Genomic DNA, 20,605 nt, shown 5'->3' on the forward strand with positions numbered 1-20,605 from the left:
GCCGCCCTGGCTGTTCGCCCTTCCTCGAGGCCTGTGGACCAGGGAGGTCCGAACGGCTGCAGCTGTCAGGACAGGTCATCACCAGGGGTGGGGGTGGGGTGGGGGGGAGGCGGGGGGCTGCCTCTCCGCGGCCTGCAGGTGCCCTCATGCGCTGGCCATTGTCCCTGAGTGGCACTAGCACAGGCACTCAGTGCAGTCGTGTGCTCAGGAGACAGGCCCAGGCTGGAGAAACTCAGACTGCTGAGCACACCCTCCCGTCAGGATCTGCCTTCTGCATTCCTGACTTCCGCTCTGGCTACCATCCCTTCCACTCATGTTCCTACCAGAGAAAAGTCCTTGAAATTCCTAGGGTGCTCCCTTCTCTCTCCAGCCCTTCACACACATTGCCCCCTCCTCTGGGAAGAGCTGCCTCCCTGCCATAATATGCTTCTGGTCTTCAAGACTTAGCCTAAACATCCCCCTCAAGGAACCCTCCCTGTTCTTGCAATCCCTATACATCCTGTATCATTCAATAAACTTGGTTATTTGTGTGACCCCATTACCAGCTGTAAGAGCTAAATAAGATTTCATTGAGCCATCATTTCCCAGTGAATTCCACTCCTGTTCAAAGTCCTCCCAAAGACTGACAACAGAGGAATTCACAGCCTCCTTTGGCGGATTATGCCCAATGGGAAGCTAGTTCTGCTCCAGCTCACATTCAAAACCACTCTCACCTACGGGGGGGGGGGGAGGGGAGAGGAGGATGGGGGGGTTGGCTTCACTTCTCTACAGTGTTTGGAGGTGCCCAGGGAAGCATCTCAAGGTGCTTTGCAGAAGTACATACACAGTCTGCTGCCATTTTGCTGGAACATTCTTCGTTTAGATATTCCTACCAATCCCCCTCCTTATTCCTCCTGCAAAACAGCTTAGCAAACCCTTAGGGTCTCATTCATTCCCTAAACCAATATGGTGGCCACCAGCCACAGCTGCTCCTGAGGATGTGCATCAGGGTGGGTTCAGGTCGCACACCTGTGAAACACATCCGAACTTCAAAACCTTATATAAATATGTGAAAATATTTTAGATATAAGTCAAGTAAGTATTAAAATTTTTTACTTGTTTCATTTTAATGTTTAATGTAAAGACTAGAAATGTTAAATTTCATGTGTAGATCACATTATATTACCACTAGAGATCTGATGCACGAAATTTGTGCAAGGAGCTCAGACCTCGCAGCCCCGGCTGCCTTGGCCCTCACGACCCCAGTGAGGATGTCCCCTCTCCCTCGCCCCACTCACTAATCATTCCAGAAGGTTGTTCTGGAAAGTCTTTCCACCGTCTGGCCTAATTAGCATATTACCTCTTTATTATATAGGACTAGAGGCCCGGTGCACAAAAATTTGTGCACTCGGGGGGGAAGGAGGGTCCCCCAGCCGGGCCTGTGCCCTCTCACAGTCTGGGACCCCTCGGGAGATAACGACCTGCTGGCTTAGGCCTGCTCCTGGGTGGCAGAGGGCACGCCCAATCCCTAGGTGCAGCCCCTGGTCAGGCTCAGAGCAGGGAGGATTGGGAGGTTGCGATGCCACCCTCAGTCACGCTCAGGGTAGGGCCGATTGGGGGGTTGGGGCACCGCCCCCTGTCACACTCAAGGCAGGGTCGATGGGCAGGTTGCGGCGCCACCCCCTGTCATGCACAGAGCAGGGCTGATCAGGGGGTTGGGGCGCTGCCCCCTGTCACTCACAGAGCAGGGCCAATCAGGGGGTTGGGACACTGCCCCTGTCACTCACAGAGCAGGGCCCATCAGGGGGTTGAGGAGCTTCCCCCTGTCATGCACAGAGCAGGGCCCATCAGGGGGTTGAGGAGCTCCCCCCTGTCATGCACAGAGCAGGGCCGATCAGGGGGTTGAGGAGCTCCCCCCTGTCACTCACAGAGTAGGGCCGATAGGGGAGTTGGGGCCCTGCACCCTGTCACACTCAGGGCAGGGCCAATGGGAAGGTTATGGCTCTACCCCATCACACACAGAGCAGGGCCTGTGGGGGGGGGGGGGTTGGGGCGCCGCACCCTGTCACACACAGATCAGGGCTGATCAGGGGATTGGGGAGCTGCACCCTGTCACACTCAGGGTAGGGCCAATGGGGAGGTTATGGCTCTACCCTGTCACTCACAGAGCAAGGCCCGTGGAGGGGGGTTGGGGCACCGCACCCTGTCACACACAGAGCAGGGCAGATCAGAAGGTTGGGGCGCCACCACTGTCACACTCAGGGCAGGGTCAATGGAGAGGTTATTGCTCTACCCTGTCACACACAGAGCAGGGCCTGTGGGGGCGGGGGGGATTGGGGCGCCGCACTTTGTCACACACAGAGCAGGGCCGATCAGGGGGTTGGTGCGCCGCACCCTGTCAAACACAGAGCAGCAGGGCAATCAGGGGGTTGGGGAGCTCCCCCCTATTAGGCACAGAGCAGGGCTGATCAGGGGGTTGAAGCACCTTCCCCTGTCACAAACAGAGCAGGGCAGATAGGGAGGTTGTGGCCCCGCCGCCTGTCACACACAGAGCCACAGGGCGATCAGGGGTTTTGGGCGCTGCCCCCTGTCATGCTGATCCCGGTGCCAGGAGGCATATTACCCTTTTACTATATAGTATAGAGGCCTGGTGCACGGGTGGGGGCCTGCTGGTTTGACCTGAAGGGTGTCCTGGATCAGGGTGGGGGTCCCCAGTGGGGTGCCTGGCCAGGCTGGCTGAGGGGCTGAGGGCTGTTTTCCGGAAGCGGGTGACTGAAGCTCCCAACCACTCCTTTTTTTCTTTTTTCTTTTTTTTTCTATTTTGGGCCAGCTTTAGCTCTGAGGCCTCGCTGCTGAAAACATTGATACAATGTTGCAGTCTGGCTGGCTGAAGCCGGCTGAATAAAGCAGGTTTCTGGGGTTTTGTTTAGCTTCTATATTTGTTACTTAGTTGCTTAGAGTTGCAGCTGAGAGGCCGGCAAGTCAGGCGGGGAACGTTGGAGTCTGCAGTCACTGGAGCAAGCAAGCCTCCCTGTTTGCTTCAGTGCATGGCTGTCGGCCGCCATCTTGGCTGACAGTTAATTTGCATAAGGATATGCTGATTAGCCAATGGGAAGGGTAGCAGCTGTATGCTAATTACCATGTTTCTCTTTTGTTAGTGTAGATGGGCATTTGTTTCAACCATTGATCTCATCAATGGTGATTGTGTCCTCAGGAGAAATTCCAGTGGGAGGTTTCAAGATATGTAATATTGATGTCCTTAATATACTATTTTCCCAGTGATAAAATGTGGGGGGCTGTTCATTTGACAGACAGTTTTACAACCCACAATACAACTGGCACTGGGTGTGCTGGGGTAAATGAAATTTTTGGACCAAGAGAAACTGCCTGATCGCTTCCATCTCTCAAACAGAATCTCTGTTTTCCTTTGGCATATGCCTGTGCCAAATAATTACAATATCCAAGATCTGGAAACTGGGGTCTTGGAACTTGAAAGATGTTTTTCCATAGAAATTCCATTATAAAATGTGTAATATTAGGCCCCAGACTACCACCACATACAAATTTATTTAATTGATAATTATAGTAATATTTATTCTGTACAAAACCTGCATTTTTAGAAACCATCTCGTTTAACTTTCATAATAACTGTGATAATTGGACACTAATAAGTTGGATTTTCAGATGAGGGAACTGAGGTTCAGAGAAGTTTAGTCGTTTCCCTAGTTCACACAGCTAAAAACTGGCATTTGAACAAAGGTTTGTGCAACAAGGAGGAGGGTGGGCTGAACCTCGTGGAATATTTCATGAGGCCGAGGTAGAATTGAAGACAAAAGCTCTTCTCCCTTTCTCTCCACAGACCCTCCTTTAGACTTTCTTGCCAGCTCCCTTGGAAACTGGTCTAAGCTGGAAGGACCCTGAGACAAATGAGACCGTTTCAGTAACAACTCACAAGGGACAGAAAACAGCATACACAGGTATATGCCAAACAAAGGCAGGAATGGAACCAGAATTCTTGACTCAGCAATTTCAAAGTCCAGGGACATTTGGCTTCAGGCATAGCTTGCTGGTGCCCAGCACATGTCCTCAGAGCCTAGGACTGACCATCTCTCTGGCATCTTCTTCTCCTGATGTTGCTCCTCTGTGCTCTTCATAAGCTCCTACATCCTCTCCTTCTCGGCAGCAACACTCTCTTCTTTATGTGGCCACAAAAAGCTCCATAATTGACTCTAATTGGTTTTAAATGGGTCACATGACCTAATCACTGTGGCCAGGAGGACGGATCACTTTGGACCTGGGGAATATGGTCAGTCCCACCCTAACCAAAGGCCTGAGGTGAGTGGAGAATGTTTCCCAAAGAAAACAGAAGAGGCAAAGGGATGGATGGTGGGCAGGCAATACCCACAGATATGAACTATAGCCTATTTTTTAATTGAATTTATTGGGATGACATTGGTTCATAAAACCATATGGGTTTCAAGTGTACAACTTAATAAAACATCACCTGCACCTGCACTGTGTGCACCCACCACCCCAAGCAAAGTCTCTTTCCATCCCCATTAATTCCCCCTTTGCCCACCTCAGCCTATCCTCACCCCCTTCCACTCTGGCTAGCACCACACTGTTGTCTGTGTCTGTGCTTTATATATGTGTTGGGTTGTTTGGGGAGGGGTCGCTTAATTCCTTCACCTTCTTTCATCCAGCCCCCGAACCCCTTCCCCTCTGAAAGCTGTCAGTCTATTCCATGCATCCATGCCTCTGGTTCTATTTTTTCCTTCAATTTATTTTGTTCATTAGATTCCTCATATAAGTGAGATCATATGCTATTTGTCTTTCTCTGACTGGCTTATTTCATTTAGCATAATAATCTCCAGGTCCATCCATGCTTTCACAAAAGCTAAGTTTTTTTTCTTTTTTTACTGCCCAATAGTATTACATTGTGTAAATGTACCACAGCTTTTTCATCTACTCATCTACTGATGGGCACTTGGATAGTTTCCAGATCTTGGATATTGTAATTAATGCTGCTATGACCATAAGGGTACATACATTCTTTCTGATTGGTGTTTCAGGATTAGGATATATTACCAGAAGTAGAATCGCTGGGTCATGAGGCAGTTCCATTTTTAATTTTTTTAGGAAACTCCATACTGTTTTTCATAGTGGTTGCACCAATCTGCATTCCTACCAGCCGTGTATGAGGGCTCCCTTTTCTCTGCATCCTCACCAGCACTTGCTGTTTGCTGATTTATTGATGGTAGTTATTCTGACAGGTGTGAGGTGTTATTTCATTGTGGTTTTAATTTGCATCTCTCTGATGATTAGTGACATTGAGCATCTTTTCATATCTCTTGGTCATGTGTATGTCCTTTTCAGAGAAGTGGCTATTTAGGTTCTTTGCCAACTTTTTAAGTGGTGTTGAGTTGTATAAGTTCTTTATATGCAGGGGTGAGCAAAAGTAGGTTTACTGTTGTGAGTATGTGAAACAGTTTATTCTTGTATTATTATTTATTAACTAACTAGAGGCCCGATGCACAAAATGCATGCAAGAGTAGGTCTCCCTTCCCCTGCTACCAGCACCACCTTCCCTCAGGCATCCGGGACCTGGGCTTTCCTCACAGCGGGAGGCCCCACCCACCTGCTGCAGCCCGCTGGTCAGTGGTCTGGGCCTCCCTCTTTGGGGCAATTGTGGAACCCCAGCAATTGATCGCTCTGCCGGCCAGTGGCCTGGGCCTCCCTCTGCAGGGTGATCACAGGGCAACGGCCGGGCCCCTGACCAATGGTATTACACCTGCTTGGCTGGCCTGGTGCAGGTGGGTGTCATAGTGTGGTCCCAGATGGTCATCTGGATGGTTGTTCCACTGTTCAGCTATTTGGTCAATTTGCACATTTTGCTTTTATTTTATAGGATTAGTATATTATTTATTTGTCTTCTTCTTATTATTAGTTATTATTTTGTACACTTACTTATGATTTATCTTTTAGGTAATGATGGCTAATAATTTTATCTACTTCTACCCATACCTGTATTTTGTTAATTAACTCCTTATCAGTTGTATCATTGGCAGATATATTCTCCCATTCAATGGGCTCCCTTTTCCTTTTGTTGATGGCTTCTTTTGCTGTGCAGAAGCTTTTTAGTTTGATGTAGTCCCATTTGTTTTGTTTATTTTCCCTTTGTCTCTCTTGCCCTAGGACAGTGGTCGGCAAACTGCGGCTCACGAGCCACATGCGGTTCTTTGGCCCCTTGGGTGTGGCTCTTCCACAAAATACCGACTTCTGTGCATGGGCCACGGAAGTTTCAATCGCACTGTACGTGTGTGCCCGCACGTGGTGTTTGGTGGAGGAGCTGCATTCGGGGGCCGGGGAGCCCCATGTGGCTCGCGAGCCACAGTTTGCCGACCACGGCCCTAAGAGATGTAGTATCTGTGGTAATACAAGAGATGTTTGAGATTTTACTGCCTATGGCTTCTTCTAAGATTCTTATGGGTTTCACGACTTACATTTAAGTCTTTTATCCATTTTGAGCTTATTCTTGTGTATGGTGTAAGCTGGTGATCTAGTTGTGTTTTTTTTTTTTTATGTATCTGCCCAATTCCTATTAAAAAAACAATGGCATATCTCACAGGTATAGAACAAATATTTCAAAAATCTTTATTGCAGAATAGTTCAGCAATCTTGAGAAGGAAAGACAAAATTGGAGGGTATAACAATACTTGATACAAACTATACTACAAGGACATAGTAATCAAAACAGCCTCATACTGGCACAAGAACAGGCATATAGATCAATGGAACAGAATAGAGAGCACAGATATAAACCCACACCTATATGTCAATTAATATTTGACAAAGGAGACAAGAACATACAATGGGGTAAAGACAGTGTCTTTAATAAATGGTCTTGGAAAATCAACTGTAGTCTTTATTTCTGGTGGTATGCAGGTAAACTGGCTCTCAGAAAAACAAATGAACCATTATTTGTAACATTTGAAAAATTCAATAATCCCACCATAGCTAATTTTAAGCTACCAACATTCCAAAATTTCTGAATATTTAACTGTTTGTTCTCATGAGCCATGGTAGCTGGTCTCAGCACAGCACTGCGTCCTCCAAACTAAGGAGAGAACAGCCCCGCGAGAGGAGGTATTGGTAAAAGGGAGAGGCCCTTGAAAGCCTCTTTGTATTTTGGATTTTATTAAATAAAAGTCTAAGTCTCCTATAGTCTCAGAAGTCGTCCTTCCTCTTATCGTCAGAGCACGGGAGAAGCCGGAGACAGCCCGAGTGGCCGCAGAGCAGCTAGAATTCTTGACATTCCATGGAAAGCTCCATTACCCATTAACCCAAAATCTTTCAGAAAAAAACACACATGGCCAAACTATAGCTCCTCTTTGTACCTTAGGATTTATGTTTAATGTTATTATCAAAACACCTATTACAAGAAAATTATACCTTCTGTGAACATCTCTTGTCATTGATTGGAAGCCACTTAGAACTAACCCATTTTCCATCTTACCCTATATTAACAGCAAACAGGCGCCATGGCCTATGTCTTCTGAATGCCTTGTAGGAAACAGGGATGATTCCTTAAATGCATGTTCCAATGAGGACTCCCCACAGGAGTGCCAGGAGGTGAGCTGCATGCTGAATCACAGAGGGTGCTGCATTAGTCTGGGTTCTCAGAGAAACAGACCCAATAGGAAACAGATGTAGTTATAGATATGGATACAGATGCAGATATTTACTATAAGGAATTGGCTCACCTTATTATGGAGCCTGAAAAGTCAAGTGGGCAGCTGGGAACCTGGAAATCCAGAAGCATCAATGGGTTCCATTCAGCCCGAGTATGAGGGCTGATGGCAGAGGTTTCAGTCAGAGTCCAAGTTGAGGCAGAAGAAGACTGATGTCCCAGCTCAAAGGCAGCCAAGTAGAGAGAAAGAATTCTTTCTTTCAGCTTTTCATTCTATTCTGATCTTCAACTGATTGGATGCAGCCCACCCATGGTAGAGAGGGCAATCTGCTTTAGTCAGTCACTAATTAAAAGTTAGTATCATTCAGAAACACCCTCACCGACCATCCAGAAATGTTTAACCAAACATCTAACCAGTCTAGTTGACACTTAGAATTAACCATCACAGTGGCCATCTACCCTATATTCCACTTTTTGAAAAATGATCTGTTAGCCTGAGACTGTATATTACACATTTATTAAGGAATTTCTATAGACAAATATCCAATAAGCTTAACCCCCCTGACTTCCTCATATTTGAATCCCAAGTATGAGGAGGGTGCTGGGTTGTGGCAGTGAATATCAGAAATTTGATTTCTGGTGAATATTTTCAAGCTAGAAGGGATCATGAAACTCCTCTTTGTTTGAGAAGACACGAGGAGTCTCAGCACTGAGTCTCGGACCCTGCCCAACAAAACCACTTCCGGGGTTAATTTTTAGAGCCAAGTCAGGGCAGGCCTAGGGACTCCTGGAAAGAGCATTGTTAAGTGCCCTCCAGAGCAGGAGCATGGAGGCCAAGGCTCAGCTTGCTACTCACAAAAGCAACAGCGAGGATGGAGACCCTGAGGACCAAGGATCACAGCAGCAAGTAGGACTAAGCCCCATCAACCAAGCAGGTGAGCTTTAGAGAGCAATTTCATTTGTTTCCAAAAAATCTAATAATGCTATATTTCTGAGTGTCATTCACAAGTTTCTAAGCCTAATCCCAACTGGAAATCACTCAGAGCAAAGGCCAACATGTCCTCTCAAGCAAGGGACCCAATCAAGGCTGATGGATCTTCAGAAATCCAGCATCTCCGATGCAGAAACTATGGTGACGGCCTCCTAACTGCTCATTTGGTTCCGTATTGAATGAGGATTCACCTCCACCATTGTCTCATTCAAGTCTCTCTTCCAAAAACTCTCAGAGTGATGTTTTAAAATCCAAATCCGGTTAGATCAGTCTCTTGCTTACAATATCTCAATGGCTTCCCATTGCACTTAGAAGAAAGTGCAAACCCCTCAACATGACTTGAGATTCAACGTGACTGGATCCCTGCCTACTTCTTGCATATTCTTTGGTGCCTCTGTCTTCCTTACGTTATATGTCAGTGCAACCCACCCTTAGGTCTGGGAGGGACAGGGCCCCACACTGGGGCTCCCACGCACATATCATAAACACACATGAAAATAAATGTATGAAAGAGCACTAGAGCAGCTCTTAAGAACACTTGAGATCTGACATTGAATGCCAGCACAGTGGGACCCATATTCCTAACATCCACACTCATGACTAACTTGATTGAAGCCCCACAGAAACGCTTCCCCTACCCTTTACCCCTTTAAAACAAAAAGCACTGCCATTCACATGCCAATGAAGGGTTGCTTCTGGGCCTCTTTTGACTTTGGAAGAAAACACTGCCTTGGAAGGCAGAGATTGCAGCATTGAAAACACTTAAGTAAGAGAAAGTTAATTAACTTGTCACATCCTTCCCTTTGATAGCACAAAGTGAGGCACTGGAAATAACTCGGAGCAAAGGCTAACATGTCCTTACTAAGTGAGGCACTGTTTCCTAGTATTTCCAAGCAGCCATTTTCTTGCTTCTCTTCATGTTTAAATTTATGAGCTAAAGGGGACTCAAAAATTAGCATGGCATTTGCAATGGTTGGATAGGGGGATGAGAAATACTTTGTAAAATTAAATAGTTTATTATACTCTGGAGTTTTTATGTCTGTTGATCTAGATTCCATTCATGACAAGCATGAAGCATGGGCTCTGTTCTTCTTGCTGAACTTTACATGCTAAGATTATTTGATGAGTTTGAATTTAAGTTCTTAAAGCTAAAATAAATTTCAGTTTTATTTGAATAATTTAGATTTGGATTTTGATATTTGTTATCATAGATTGGAAGAATTAACATCATTAAAAATGTCCTTATTAATGAAATCAATCTATAGGTTCAATGCAATTCCTACCAAAATACCAATGGCATATTTCACAGAACTAGAACACACCATCTAAACATTTGTATGGAGCCGAAAAGACCCCAAATAGCCTCAGCAATCTTGAGAAAGAAGAATAAAGTTAGAGATAACATGATACCTGGTATCAATCTACACTACAAGGCTCTGGGAATGCCAACAGCATGGTGCTGGCATAAAAACAGACACAGATGAATGGAACAGAGTAGAGAGCCCAGAAATAAACCCAGGCTTATATGGTCAATTAATATATGACAAAGGAGGCATTCAATGAATAATATGGAAAATGGGAAAATGGGACAGATATATGCAAAGAAAGTGAACTTAGACCACCTTCTTACACCATATACAGGAACAAACTCAAACTGAATTAAAGATTTAAATGTTAGACTTGAAACCTTAAAACTCCTAGAAAAAACATTGGCAGTAAAATCTCTGACTTTTCTCTTAGCAATATTTTTTACTGACATATCTACTCAGACAAGCGAAACTGAAGAAAAAATGAACAACTGGGACGACATCAAACTAAAAAGGTTTTGACAGCAAAGGAAACCATCAACAAAACAAAAAAGACAGCTTACTGAATGGGGGAGAATATTTGCCAATGATACATCTGATAAGGGGTTAATATCCAAACTTTATAAAGTATGCAAACAACTCAACACCAGAAAAACAAACAATACCATTTTAAAAAGGGCAGAGAACCTAAATACACACTTCTCCAAAAAGGACATACAGATTTTCAACATCGCTAATCTTCAGGAAAATGCAAATTAAAACCTCAGTGAAATATCACCTCACACCTGTCAGACTGGCTACCATCAATACATCAACAAACAACAAGTGTTTGGTGAGGATGTGGAGAAAAGGGAGCCCTCACGCACTGTTGGTGAGAGTGCAGCCTCTATGGAAAACTCTATGGAAAGTCCTCAAAAAATTAAAAATGGAACTGCCTCATGACCCAGTGATTCTGCATCAGGGAATATACCCTAAAAACCCCGAAACCAATCAGAAAGAGAATATGCACCCCTACATTCATAGCAGCAATAGCTAAGATCTGGAAATAACACAAGTTCCTATCGATAGACGAGTGGGGGTGGGGGGAGGGATTGTAGATATACACAATGGAATATTACTCAGCCATAAAGAAGAATGAGATTTTACCATTTGCAACAGCATGGGTGGACCTACAGGGTATTACGCTAAGTGAAATAAGCCAGTCAGAGAAAGACAAATACCATATGATTTCACAAATAAATGAACAAGCAAAATTGAGCCAGACTTAGAGACACAGAGAACAGACTGGTGATTGCCAGAGGGGTCAGGGGTTAGGGGACTGGGTGAAGGAGGTGAAGGTATTAAGAAGTACAAATTGGTAGTGACAACATAGTCATGGGATATAAACACTACGGTGTCGGGTGAATTTCCCGCCAAAATATAAGATGGCGCGGGCAATTATTTAGGTTTCCCGCGCAAAATCAGAGTTAGTTTAAAATGCCTATATCTTTTGAAGTATGGGTTCGAAGTATGGGTATGAAACGGTTCGCATACGCAGGTAGGTATCTTTGTGAACGGCAAACAAACAAATATTTGGTAATACGCAGTTACAATCGGCCCGAGTTTACACGTTTCCCGCACTCCACCGCAAATCTATATGAACCGAGTTAAAGACGGCTCCCGCGGAGTACGCGCAATTCACGCGAGCCGACTTAACTCGTTTCCCGCAATCCAAGTGTAAAGTGCAGCATAGGAAATAAAGTCCATAATATTGTGATAACTATGTATGCGGGCACTGGAAATACCGGGGGACACTTTGTGAAGTATATGGCAGTCTAACTACTATGCTGTACACCTGAACCCATACAATGTATATAGAAAGTAAACTGTAATTGAAAAATGTTTTTTTAAAGTGTGGGGTTTTTAAAACAGACAAACCCACCTTCAATTCTTGGCCCCACCACTTACTTACTAGGTATTTAATCTATAGAATGGGCTCAGTGCTCAAGTAGTCAGGTTGTCATGAGAATTAAATTGGCTAATGCAAGTATAGTGTCTATTATGACACCTGGCCCTTAGCAAGCAGGTAATAAAAGGTAGCAAGCATTATTATTATAGTTATCAATATTATCACTGAAATTGTATGAAAAATTAAAATTAAGCAGTTCAGTCAGGGTCTCAGCACCTGTAAATGGTGGGTCAGGTCCTTAAATCAACATTTGAACATTCAGTATCATTTTACTTTCCTGTGATGACTGGGAGGGCCAGGGGATGAAGATCAGTTAGCCAGGATGGTGACTGGCACTTTGCATGGCCTTCCCTAATCTCACCATCACATTGAGAATCAGTCGACAGCGTCTCCAAAGAGAAGTCACTCACCCACTGTCACTCAAGTTGGGATTGAGCTGGGTTATCATTTTGTGATAATTATGAAGCCCTACCTCTCATTCTTATGCAATTCTGGTGACTTCGGTGTGAGATAGCAACACAACACTGGCCATGAAGACCTGAGGGTCTCAGGGAACAGGGAAGCCTTTAAGAAAGCTTTCCCTCCCTGAAAAATAAAAAAAAAAAAAGATGCCCAGGGGAAGACTGGCCCCTCCTTTGTGTAATTTACACAGAACAGCTGTCAGCATCTTCAAACGTGAGAAGGGCAACTGCAAAGGAAAACTCAGCATCAGACATAACAGAGCAGAGCAGAAGGGAATCTAGTCCTTGATGGGGTCACTCACCAACCACTGATTTAACAGCTCAGGGCATTCTGTACTGGGACTTGTTTTCATGTGAGAAATAAAGTATTCTTTTTGGCCGAAACCGGTTTGGCTCAGTGGATTGAGCGTCGGCCTGCGGACTGAAAGGTCCCAGGTTCGATTCCGGTCAAGGGCATGTACCTGGGTTGCGGGCACATCCCCAGTAGGAGATGTGCAGGAGGCAGCTGATCGATGTTTCTCTCATCGATGTTTTTAACTCTCTATCTCTCTCCCTTCCTCTCTGTAAAAAATCAATAAAAAATATATTAAAAAAATAAATAAATAAAGTATTCTTTTTGTTTCATCCATTTGAATCAGGTTTGCTCTTACTTGTAGCCAAATGCATTTTGAGACCATCAACAACCATTATGATACTGTGGATGAAAGGGGCCACATGCTGACCTGACAAGCTCAGGAGAGGCCTGCATGGCAGTTCTGCAGACTCGGAGTCCTAAAGTAACCACAAAGGATGGTCTGGAATTAAACTTTAACTAAAGCAGTGATGGTGGGCAGTTATGTCCTAGGCCAGTATCTTCACTGACAAGATCAACTTTGATCCTTACTGAGCCCATTTGCCTTTTTGCCTCTAAGATAACATACCCTTGAAATGTCTGGGTAACTTGTAACTTCCCTTTTTTCTGGAGCCCCTGGGGCACAACCAAATGTTCTGGGCGCCAGGACAGATACTACAAATTCCTTCATTATCATGTTAATTGATCCTGCACCCACCTAAGTACGTGTCCATCATTTTACTTTTTATCCTATCACAGAGGTTCCGCCCCCCCCCCCCCGCCCCTCCGCCCACTTCGCTTAATCCCACCTCCTTAAATCTGTCACCAATGAATTTCATGTATAAATACGGATGTAATCCTGCCATTCTCCTGAGCACTATCTCAATTCATTGAGGTTCTGCTTCCCGGCATATGTCGACAGTTTGGCTCAAATAAACTCACAAAAATTCTTTACAGGTTTCAATGGTTTTTTTACGTTAATAATACCCTTACTTCTGGTAAGAATAGGATTCATGATAAACTTACTACATTCCAAATATTACACTAAGCTTTTTAGATTTGATATTTTATTCGATGTTTTATCCGTGTGACAAACTCACAAAGTAAATACTGTTATGAACTCCATTTTACAAGTATATAATAGAGTGAAGAAAGAAAACTAGCATTTGCAGGTTGATGACACACCCACAGCCTCTAGGCACACTGGGGAGATGGTTCAGAGCACAGACTGAGTCAGACAGTCTACACTCAGATCTCTTACTGGCCATGTGATCTTGGCCCAAGACGGACAAAGTATTCTTTTTGAGCCTCTGTTTCCTCATCCTTAAAATGAACATAACAGTGACATCTATCTCAAAGCATCATTAGGATGAAATGAAATGCTTCAATCAACAAATACTGTGTGGGTGACCTGATGTTCCTCATTTTGAAGGTCGGGAAATCCTGCCTCTGCTGGAGATCAATTCCAGCATGACAGCAGGGCTGCATCTGGGAATGGCTGAAGGCATTTCCCCAAACCTGAATAGGATACATTCAGTGGTTTTCAACCTTCCTAATGCTGCGACCCTTTAATACAGTTCCTCATGTTGTGGTGACCCCCAACCATAAAATTATTTTCGTTGCTACTTCATAACTGTAATTTTGCTACTGTTATGATTTGTAATGTAAATATCTGATATGCTATATGTGTTTTCCAATGGTCGCGACCCACAGGTTGAGAACCCCTGCATGATTAAATTGATTTCTTGGCTGCCAGACAGTTAAAGAGCATCTTAATCTGCATGTTATTGCCTCCTACTGGCCAAACACCCAAACAGCCGAAGGCTAATTCCCCCATTCTGACAATGGACTCTGTACTGAAACCCTGACCCTTTGAAGTGTATATCTCTGCCTCGCCTCAGGACAAGTTGTGTTAATAAAAAGCATGGGGTCCTGGGAGGAGTAGAACCTAAGGCCTTAGACTTAAGATCTTAGAACTTAGCTCCTCTGACCCCCAAATGCCTTTTAAAATTATATTTTGTCTCCGGACTCTGTATTAGTCTCTGGACTCCTATTTAATCTATGCACAGCCTTCTCCAGACTCCTGAACCCTTCTTGATGCTGGGACAAGAACCCCGGCATGCCTCCATTTGTGTAAATGAGGAAACTGAAGTTTAAAGAGATTCATTCAGTGGACAGGACACCAACACCTGGAGCCTGACACAGGGGCCTGAACTGAAGGACAGAGCCCTGGACACGGGCCTGGAAGGTTTCCCCAGGTGGATGCGGTGGAGCAAGCAGAGCACAGCAAGCTCAAGAGTTAGGGAAACCAGGGCTATGTGCGTGGTCCCAGGGGGTGGGAACAACAGCGACCTTAGGTAGCTCCAGCATTGGGGCAGGAAGGAGAGAATTCTGAACACAGGTAGTAAATACAGATTTGGAACTGTTAACTGACACCCACTAGGTCACTTAATCTCAGGACAATTTGATGAATAAATAACTAGATAGATGATAGATAGATAGATAAATAGATAATCGATAGATGGTAGATAGATAGATAGATAGATAGATAGATAGATAGATGATAGATAGATGATAGAAAAATACACTCAGTCTGTGGAAAGCATCCAGCCTCTGGGGGGACACTCACTCCTTCAGGATGGCCATGGGCTTTGCCTTGTGCTCTGTGGTATTGGATTCACTCTAAGAAATTCTATTTGGTTATCTGAGAACACAGTTCTCAGACCTGAGGTAACTATGAGCACAATGCTTGCTGTTTCTGAGCCACAAATTTCTCATGTGCAAATTTCTCGTGATTAAACCCTATTCACTTCACAAGGGTAAGGACGAGGGTGAAAACAGAATGGCCCCCGTGGCTCTCCTGCGTAAAGCCCATGCATTGCCAAGTGTTACTGCAAGGAAACAGTGTCACCAGTGGGTCAATGCTTGTCCTCGAGTTGCTACTAACAGAACCTTCTCTGACCAACTTCAATCAAAGGGCATTTTTTTGAGACATACTCCTTACACCTCTAGAGTTTTATCTAGAGTCTAGACAGTCTTCATGGCTTTTTTAAATTGTTTTTAAAAATTGTAGTGAGAGTTTTTCCACCAAGATGGTGGCATAGGTAAACACCAGAGACTGCTGCCGCAAACAACCACTTCAAAAATACAACTAAAAGACGGAACGGACATCACCCAGAACCACAGGAAGGCTGGCTGAGGAGAGACTCTTCAACTAGAAGGAAAGACAACAGCATACCCAGGCTCAGAGGAGGCGCAGTGTGGAAAATTTAAAGGTGCGGAGGTGCGCATGCAAAGCAGGCTGGTGGCTTAGGGCGCGGTTATGGTTTTCAATCAGGAGGGAGTCTCAGACTCTGAGCTCCAGATCCGGGCGAGTCTCTAGGGACTCAGACTCAAACGGGAGAAACGGGACTGTCTAGCATCAGTTGGAACGTGAGGGCAGCTTTCTCTCCGAGGTTTGCAGCTGTTGCCGGGGTTCTGAGAAGCAGAGCCTCTGGGAACGGGACTGAGAGCAGCCATAACTGCTCGCTCCGCCCGCCCTGTTGATCCCCTGGGACCCGCCCCGCCCAAGCCCTGCACAGAGCCATTTGCCGGATAGCCTCAGGCAAAGGCTAGATTAGCACCTCCCCAGAGGACAGAAGTTTTCCCACAGCTGATTCTCACAGCCAGTCGGCTTGGTGGTCAAATCCCTCTAGTATTAACTATAACAATCAAGGCTTAACTAGAACAAGACTTCGCACAAAGACCACAAGGGAGTGCACCAAGAAAGCATAAAAAATGCAGAGACAAAAAAACATGACAGAAATGGAGGATATAGAGCTAAAAAACGCAATTTTGAGGGCTTGCAATAAACTTGAGGAGAGCCTCTCGAAAACTAATGAGACCCTCAATGCTATGATAAAGAAACAACTAGAAATTAAGCATACATTGACTGAAATAAGGAATATTATACCCAATAGCAGACCAGAGGAGAGCAAGAATCAAGCCAAAGATTTGAAATGCAAAGAAGCAAAAAACACCCAACCTGAAAAGCAAAATGAAAAAAGAATCCGAAAATACGAAGATAGTGTAAGGAGCCTCTGGGACAGCTTCAAGTGCACTAATATCAGAATTATAGGGGTGCCAGAAGATGAGAGACAGCAAGATATTGAAAACCTATTTGAAGAAATAATGGCAGAAAACTTCCCCTACTTGGTGAAAGAAATGGACTTACAGGTCCAAGAAGCACAGAGAACCCCAAATAAAAGGAATCCAAAGAGGACCACACCAAGACACATCATCATTAAAATGCCAAGAGCAAAAGACAAAGAGAGAATCTGAAAAGCAGCAAGAGAAAGAGACTCAATTACCTACAAGGGAATACCCATACGACTGTCAGCTGATTTCTCAACAGAAACTTTGCTGGCCAGAAGGGAATGGCAAGAAATATTCAAAGTGCTGAATACCAAGAACCTACAACCAAGATTACTTTATCCAGCAAAGCTATCATTCAGAATTGAAGGTCAGATAAAGAGCTTCACAGATAAGGAAAAGCTAAAGGAGTTCATCACCACTAAACCAGTATTATACGAAGTGCTGAAAGGTATCCTTTAAGAAGAGGAAGAAGAAAAAGGTAAAGATACAAATTGTGAACAACAAACATACATCTATCAACAAGTGAATCTAAGAATCAAGTGAATAAATAATCTGATGTACAGAATGAACTGGTGATTATAATGAATCAGGGACATAGAAAGGGAATGGACTGACTATTCTTGGGGGGGGGGGGGGGAAGGGGAATGGGAGATGCGGGAAGAGACTGGACAAAAATCGTGCACCTATGGATGAGGACAGTGGGTGGGGAGTGAGGGTGGAGGGTGGAGCGGGAACTGGGAGGAGGGGAGTTATGGGGGGGGGGAGGGGAAGAAGAACAAATGTAATCTGAACAATAAAGATTTAAATAAATAAAAAAAATTGTAGTGAGAACATTTAACATAAGACTTACCCTTTTAACAAATTTTAAGTGTACAATACAATATTGTTCAGGATGGGCACAACCTCCGAGATAAGTTCTGCGGAACTTATTCATCTTGTGTAACAGACTTCATGCTCCTTGAGTGGTGTTTCCACTCCCATCTCCCTCTCCACCCAGCCCTCCAGCCCTCGGAACCACCCGTCCACCTCCTGCCTCTACGGGTTTGACTACTTTAGACACTTCATTAAGTGGAATTGCACACTATTTGTCCTTCTTATTGTCATGGCTTACTTCATTCAGCATAATGTCCATGTTGTCACATATAGCAGGGATTCCTTCTCTTTTCTTTAATTGGGTGATTTTATTTATTGTATTTATCTTTTTCCTTTATCACCATTTACCCCCCATACCCTCCTCCACCTTTACCCACCCTCCCCCCACAATAACCACACTGTTGTTCATGTCAATGAGTTCTTTCTCTTTTTCTCTTTTTGGCTCAATCCCTCCACCCCCAACATCCAGCCCTCACACTGACAGCCATCAGCCTGCTCTCTATGAGTCTATCTCTATTTTGCCTGTTAGCTCATTTTGTTCATTAGATTCCACATAAAAGTGACATCAAATGGTATTTGTCTTTCTCTGGTGCTTATTTCACTTAAGATAATACTCTCCAGGTTGCAAATGATAAGATATCATTCTTTTTATGACTGAGTAATATCCCATTGTATAAGTTTATCACTGCTGTTTTATCCACTCATCTACTGATGGAGACTTGGGCTGCTTCCAAATCTTGGTTATTATAAACTAGAGGTCTGGTGCACGAATTTGTGCATGGGTGGGATCTGGCTGGCCCGCCCCGATGGGGGCCCATCTAGCTGGGCTGGCAGGGAGGAGGGGCCACAGGTAGTTGGCCGGTTGACCCTGCACCTGATTGGGGTGTTGGGGACAAATCCGGGATGGGGCCGGCTGGGGGGAGGGGCTTCGGGCAACATCCCGATCTGGGTGTTGGGGGCCAATCAGGGGCTGGGCCTGCTGGTGGGGGGTGCTGATCAGGGCCCAGGTCAGGCTAGTTGGCTGTTGCAGTGCATGTCATAGCCAGGTCAGCCCTGGCCCCACGCTGCTAACAAACCCGGCTTCAGAGGGCAGATTGGCCCCTCCTGCTTGCAGCCAAGTCCTGTGCAGACACACAAATTGTGGGTCAATGGAGCTTCAAGCAGGTTGCCTAATGCCAAAGGAGCACAGTCCCTGACAGTGGTCAGCACCTATGTACCTCACAGGAGGCCCAGAATGGGTGGAGAGGACAGAAGAGTGGGGACCAAAGCAAGCTCTCATGGGGCACTAAACTTGGCTGAAACAAATGCCACTTCACTTTCTTTTTTCTCTTTATTTCCTCCTTTTTTTCTTCTCTTTTCTTTTTTTAATGTTTTCTCTTTGTTTCTTTTTTTTCCTTTTTAAATTTATCTTTTTTATCTATCTCTTTATTGATTTGTAATTATTCTAGTCTTTGTTGTTCTATTCATATATCTAATTTTCTTCTTTCTTTTTAGTACTCAATTTTTTTCTCTTTTATTTCTTTTCTTTTTCTGCTGTTTTCTCATCTTTTTTATTTTTCTTATTTTAGGTCTATTAGCTTTATCCTCTATCTTCCTTTGCAATTTTTTCTTATCTTTTCATTCCTTTTCCCATTTCTTTATTTTAAACCATTTCCTTCTCTTATTCCCCCAATTCTTTACTCTTATTTTCTTTATTTCAGCTCTGCATCTACATATTCTATCCCCCCTCTTTCTGCTGTTTTTCATTTGTGCTTTTATGGTTTATTTGTTTACTTTGTTTTATTTTCTTCTCATATTTTTTCTTTTTTATTTCTCTCATTCTTACCCCCTTTTCTCTTTACTAATTATCTCTTCTCTGGTGGTTGTTTCTGTTGGTGCTGTAGAAATCTTGTGTATGTTTTGTTTTGTTTCTTCTGTTTCATGTTTTGTTATGTTGTATTTTGTTTTGTTCACTCAGCATCTTCACAACAACTCACACAACATTGTCAGGGATGAGTCACATAGTCAGCCAGCCTGAGAGGAGACTCCATCCATGAATGAGACAATAATATTCAAGACACAACTACAACAAGAGAACCCACAAAACTCAAGTCAGGGGCTTTCCTAGAGCACCCAGCCCAGGAGTTCTAGGAGACTGCACCACTGGGTCCTACAGAACATCTACAACATAAGACCACCCCACAAAATCTGGGAGGCATAGCAGTTTTATCTAATATACAGAAACAAAAACAAAGGGATAGCAAAAATGGGGAGACAAAGAAACAAACTCCAAATGAAAAAATAGGAGGAATCGCCAGAAAAAGAACTAAATAAAATGGAAGTAAACAATTTTTCAGACAAAGAATTCAGAGAATGGTAATAAGGGTGTGCAAACAATTCATTGAGAACTACAAGCAAGTTAATGAGAGTTATAAGGGTATCAATGAGAGCTACACTAACTTAAAAGGAGAGCTTGAAACAATAAATAAAAGTCAATTGGAAATGAAGAATTACATAGCTGAAATAAAGTACCCCTGGAAAGATTCAGCAGTAGACTAGAAGAAGCTGAGGACCGAATCAGTGAATTAGAAGACAAGGTAGACAAACACACTCATTTAGAGCAGCAAATGGAAAAAAATTAAAAAGCAGGAGGGGAATGTAAGTGTGCTCTGGGACAACATGAAACATAACAACGTCTGCATGATAGGGATGCCAGAGGGAGCAGGATCTCAGAAAGGGATAGAGAACCTGTTTGAAGAAATAATAACAGAAAATGTCCTTAATCTGGTGAAGGAAAAAGTCACTCAAGTTTAGAAAACACAGAGTCCTAATCAAGATGAACACCAAAGACCCACACCTAGGCACATATTAATTAAAATGGCAAAAATTAAAGACAAAGAAATAATCTTAAA

This window comes from Myotis yumanensis, unplaced genomic scaffold, assembly GCF_028538775.1.
Source record: "Myotis yumanensis isolate MYYU_CA2020_CCGP unplaced genomic scaffold, mMyoYum1.0.hap1 SCAF_4, whole genome shotgun sequence".
Lineage (NCBI taxonomy): Eukaryota > Metazoa > Chordata > Mammalia > Chiroptera > Vespertilionidae > Myotis > Myotis yumanensis.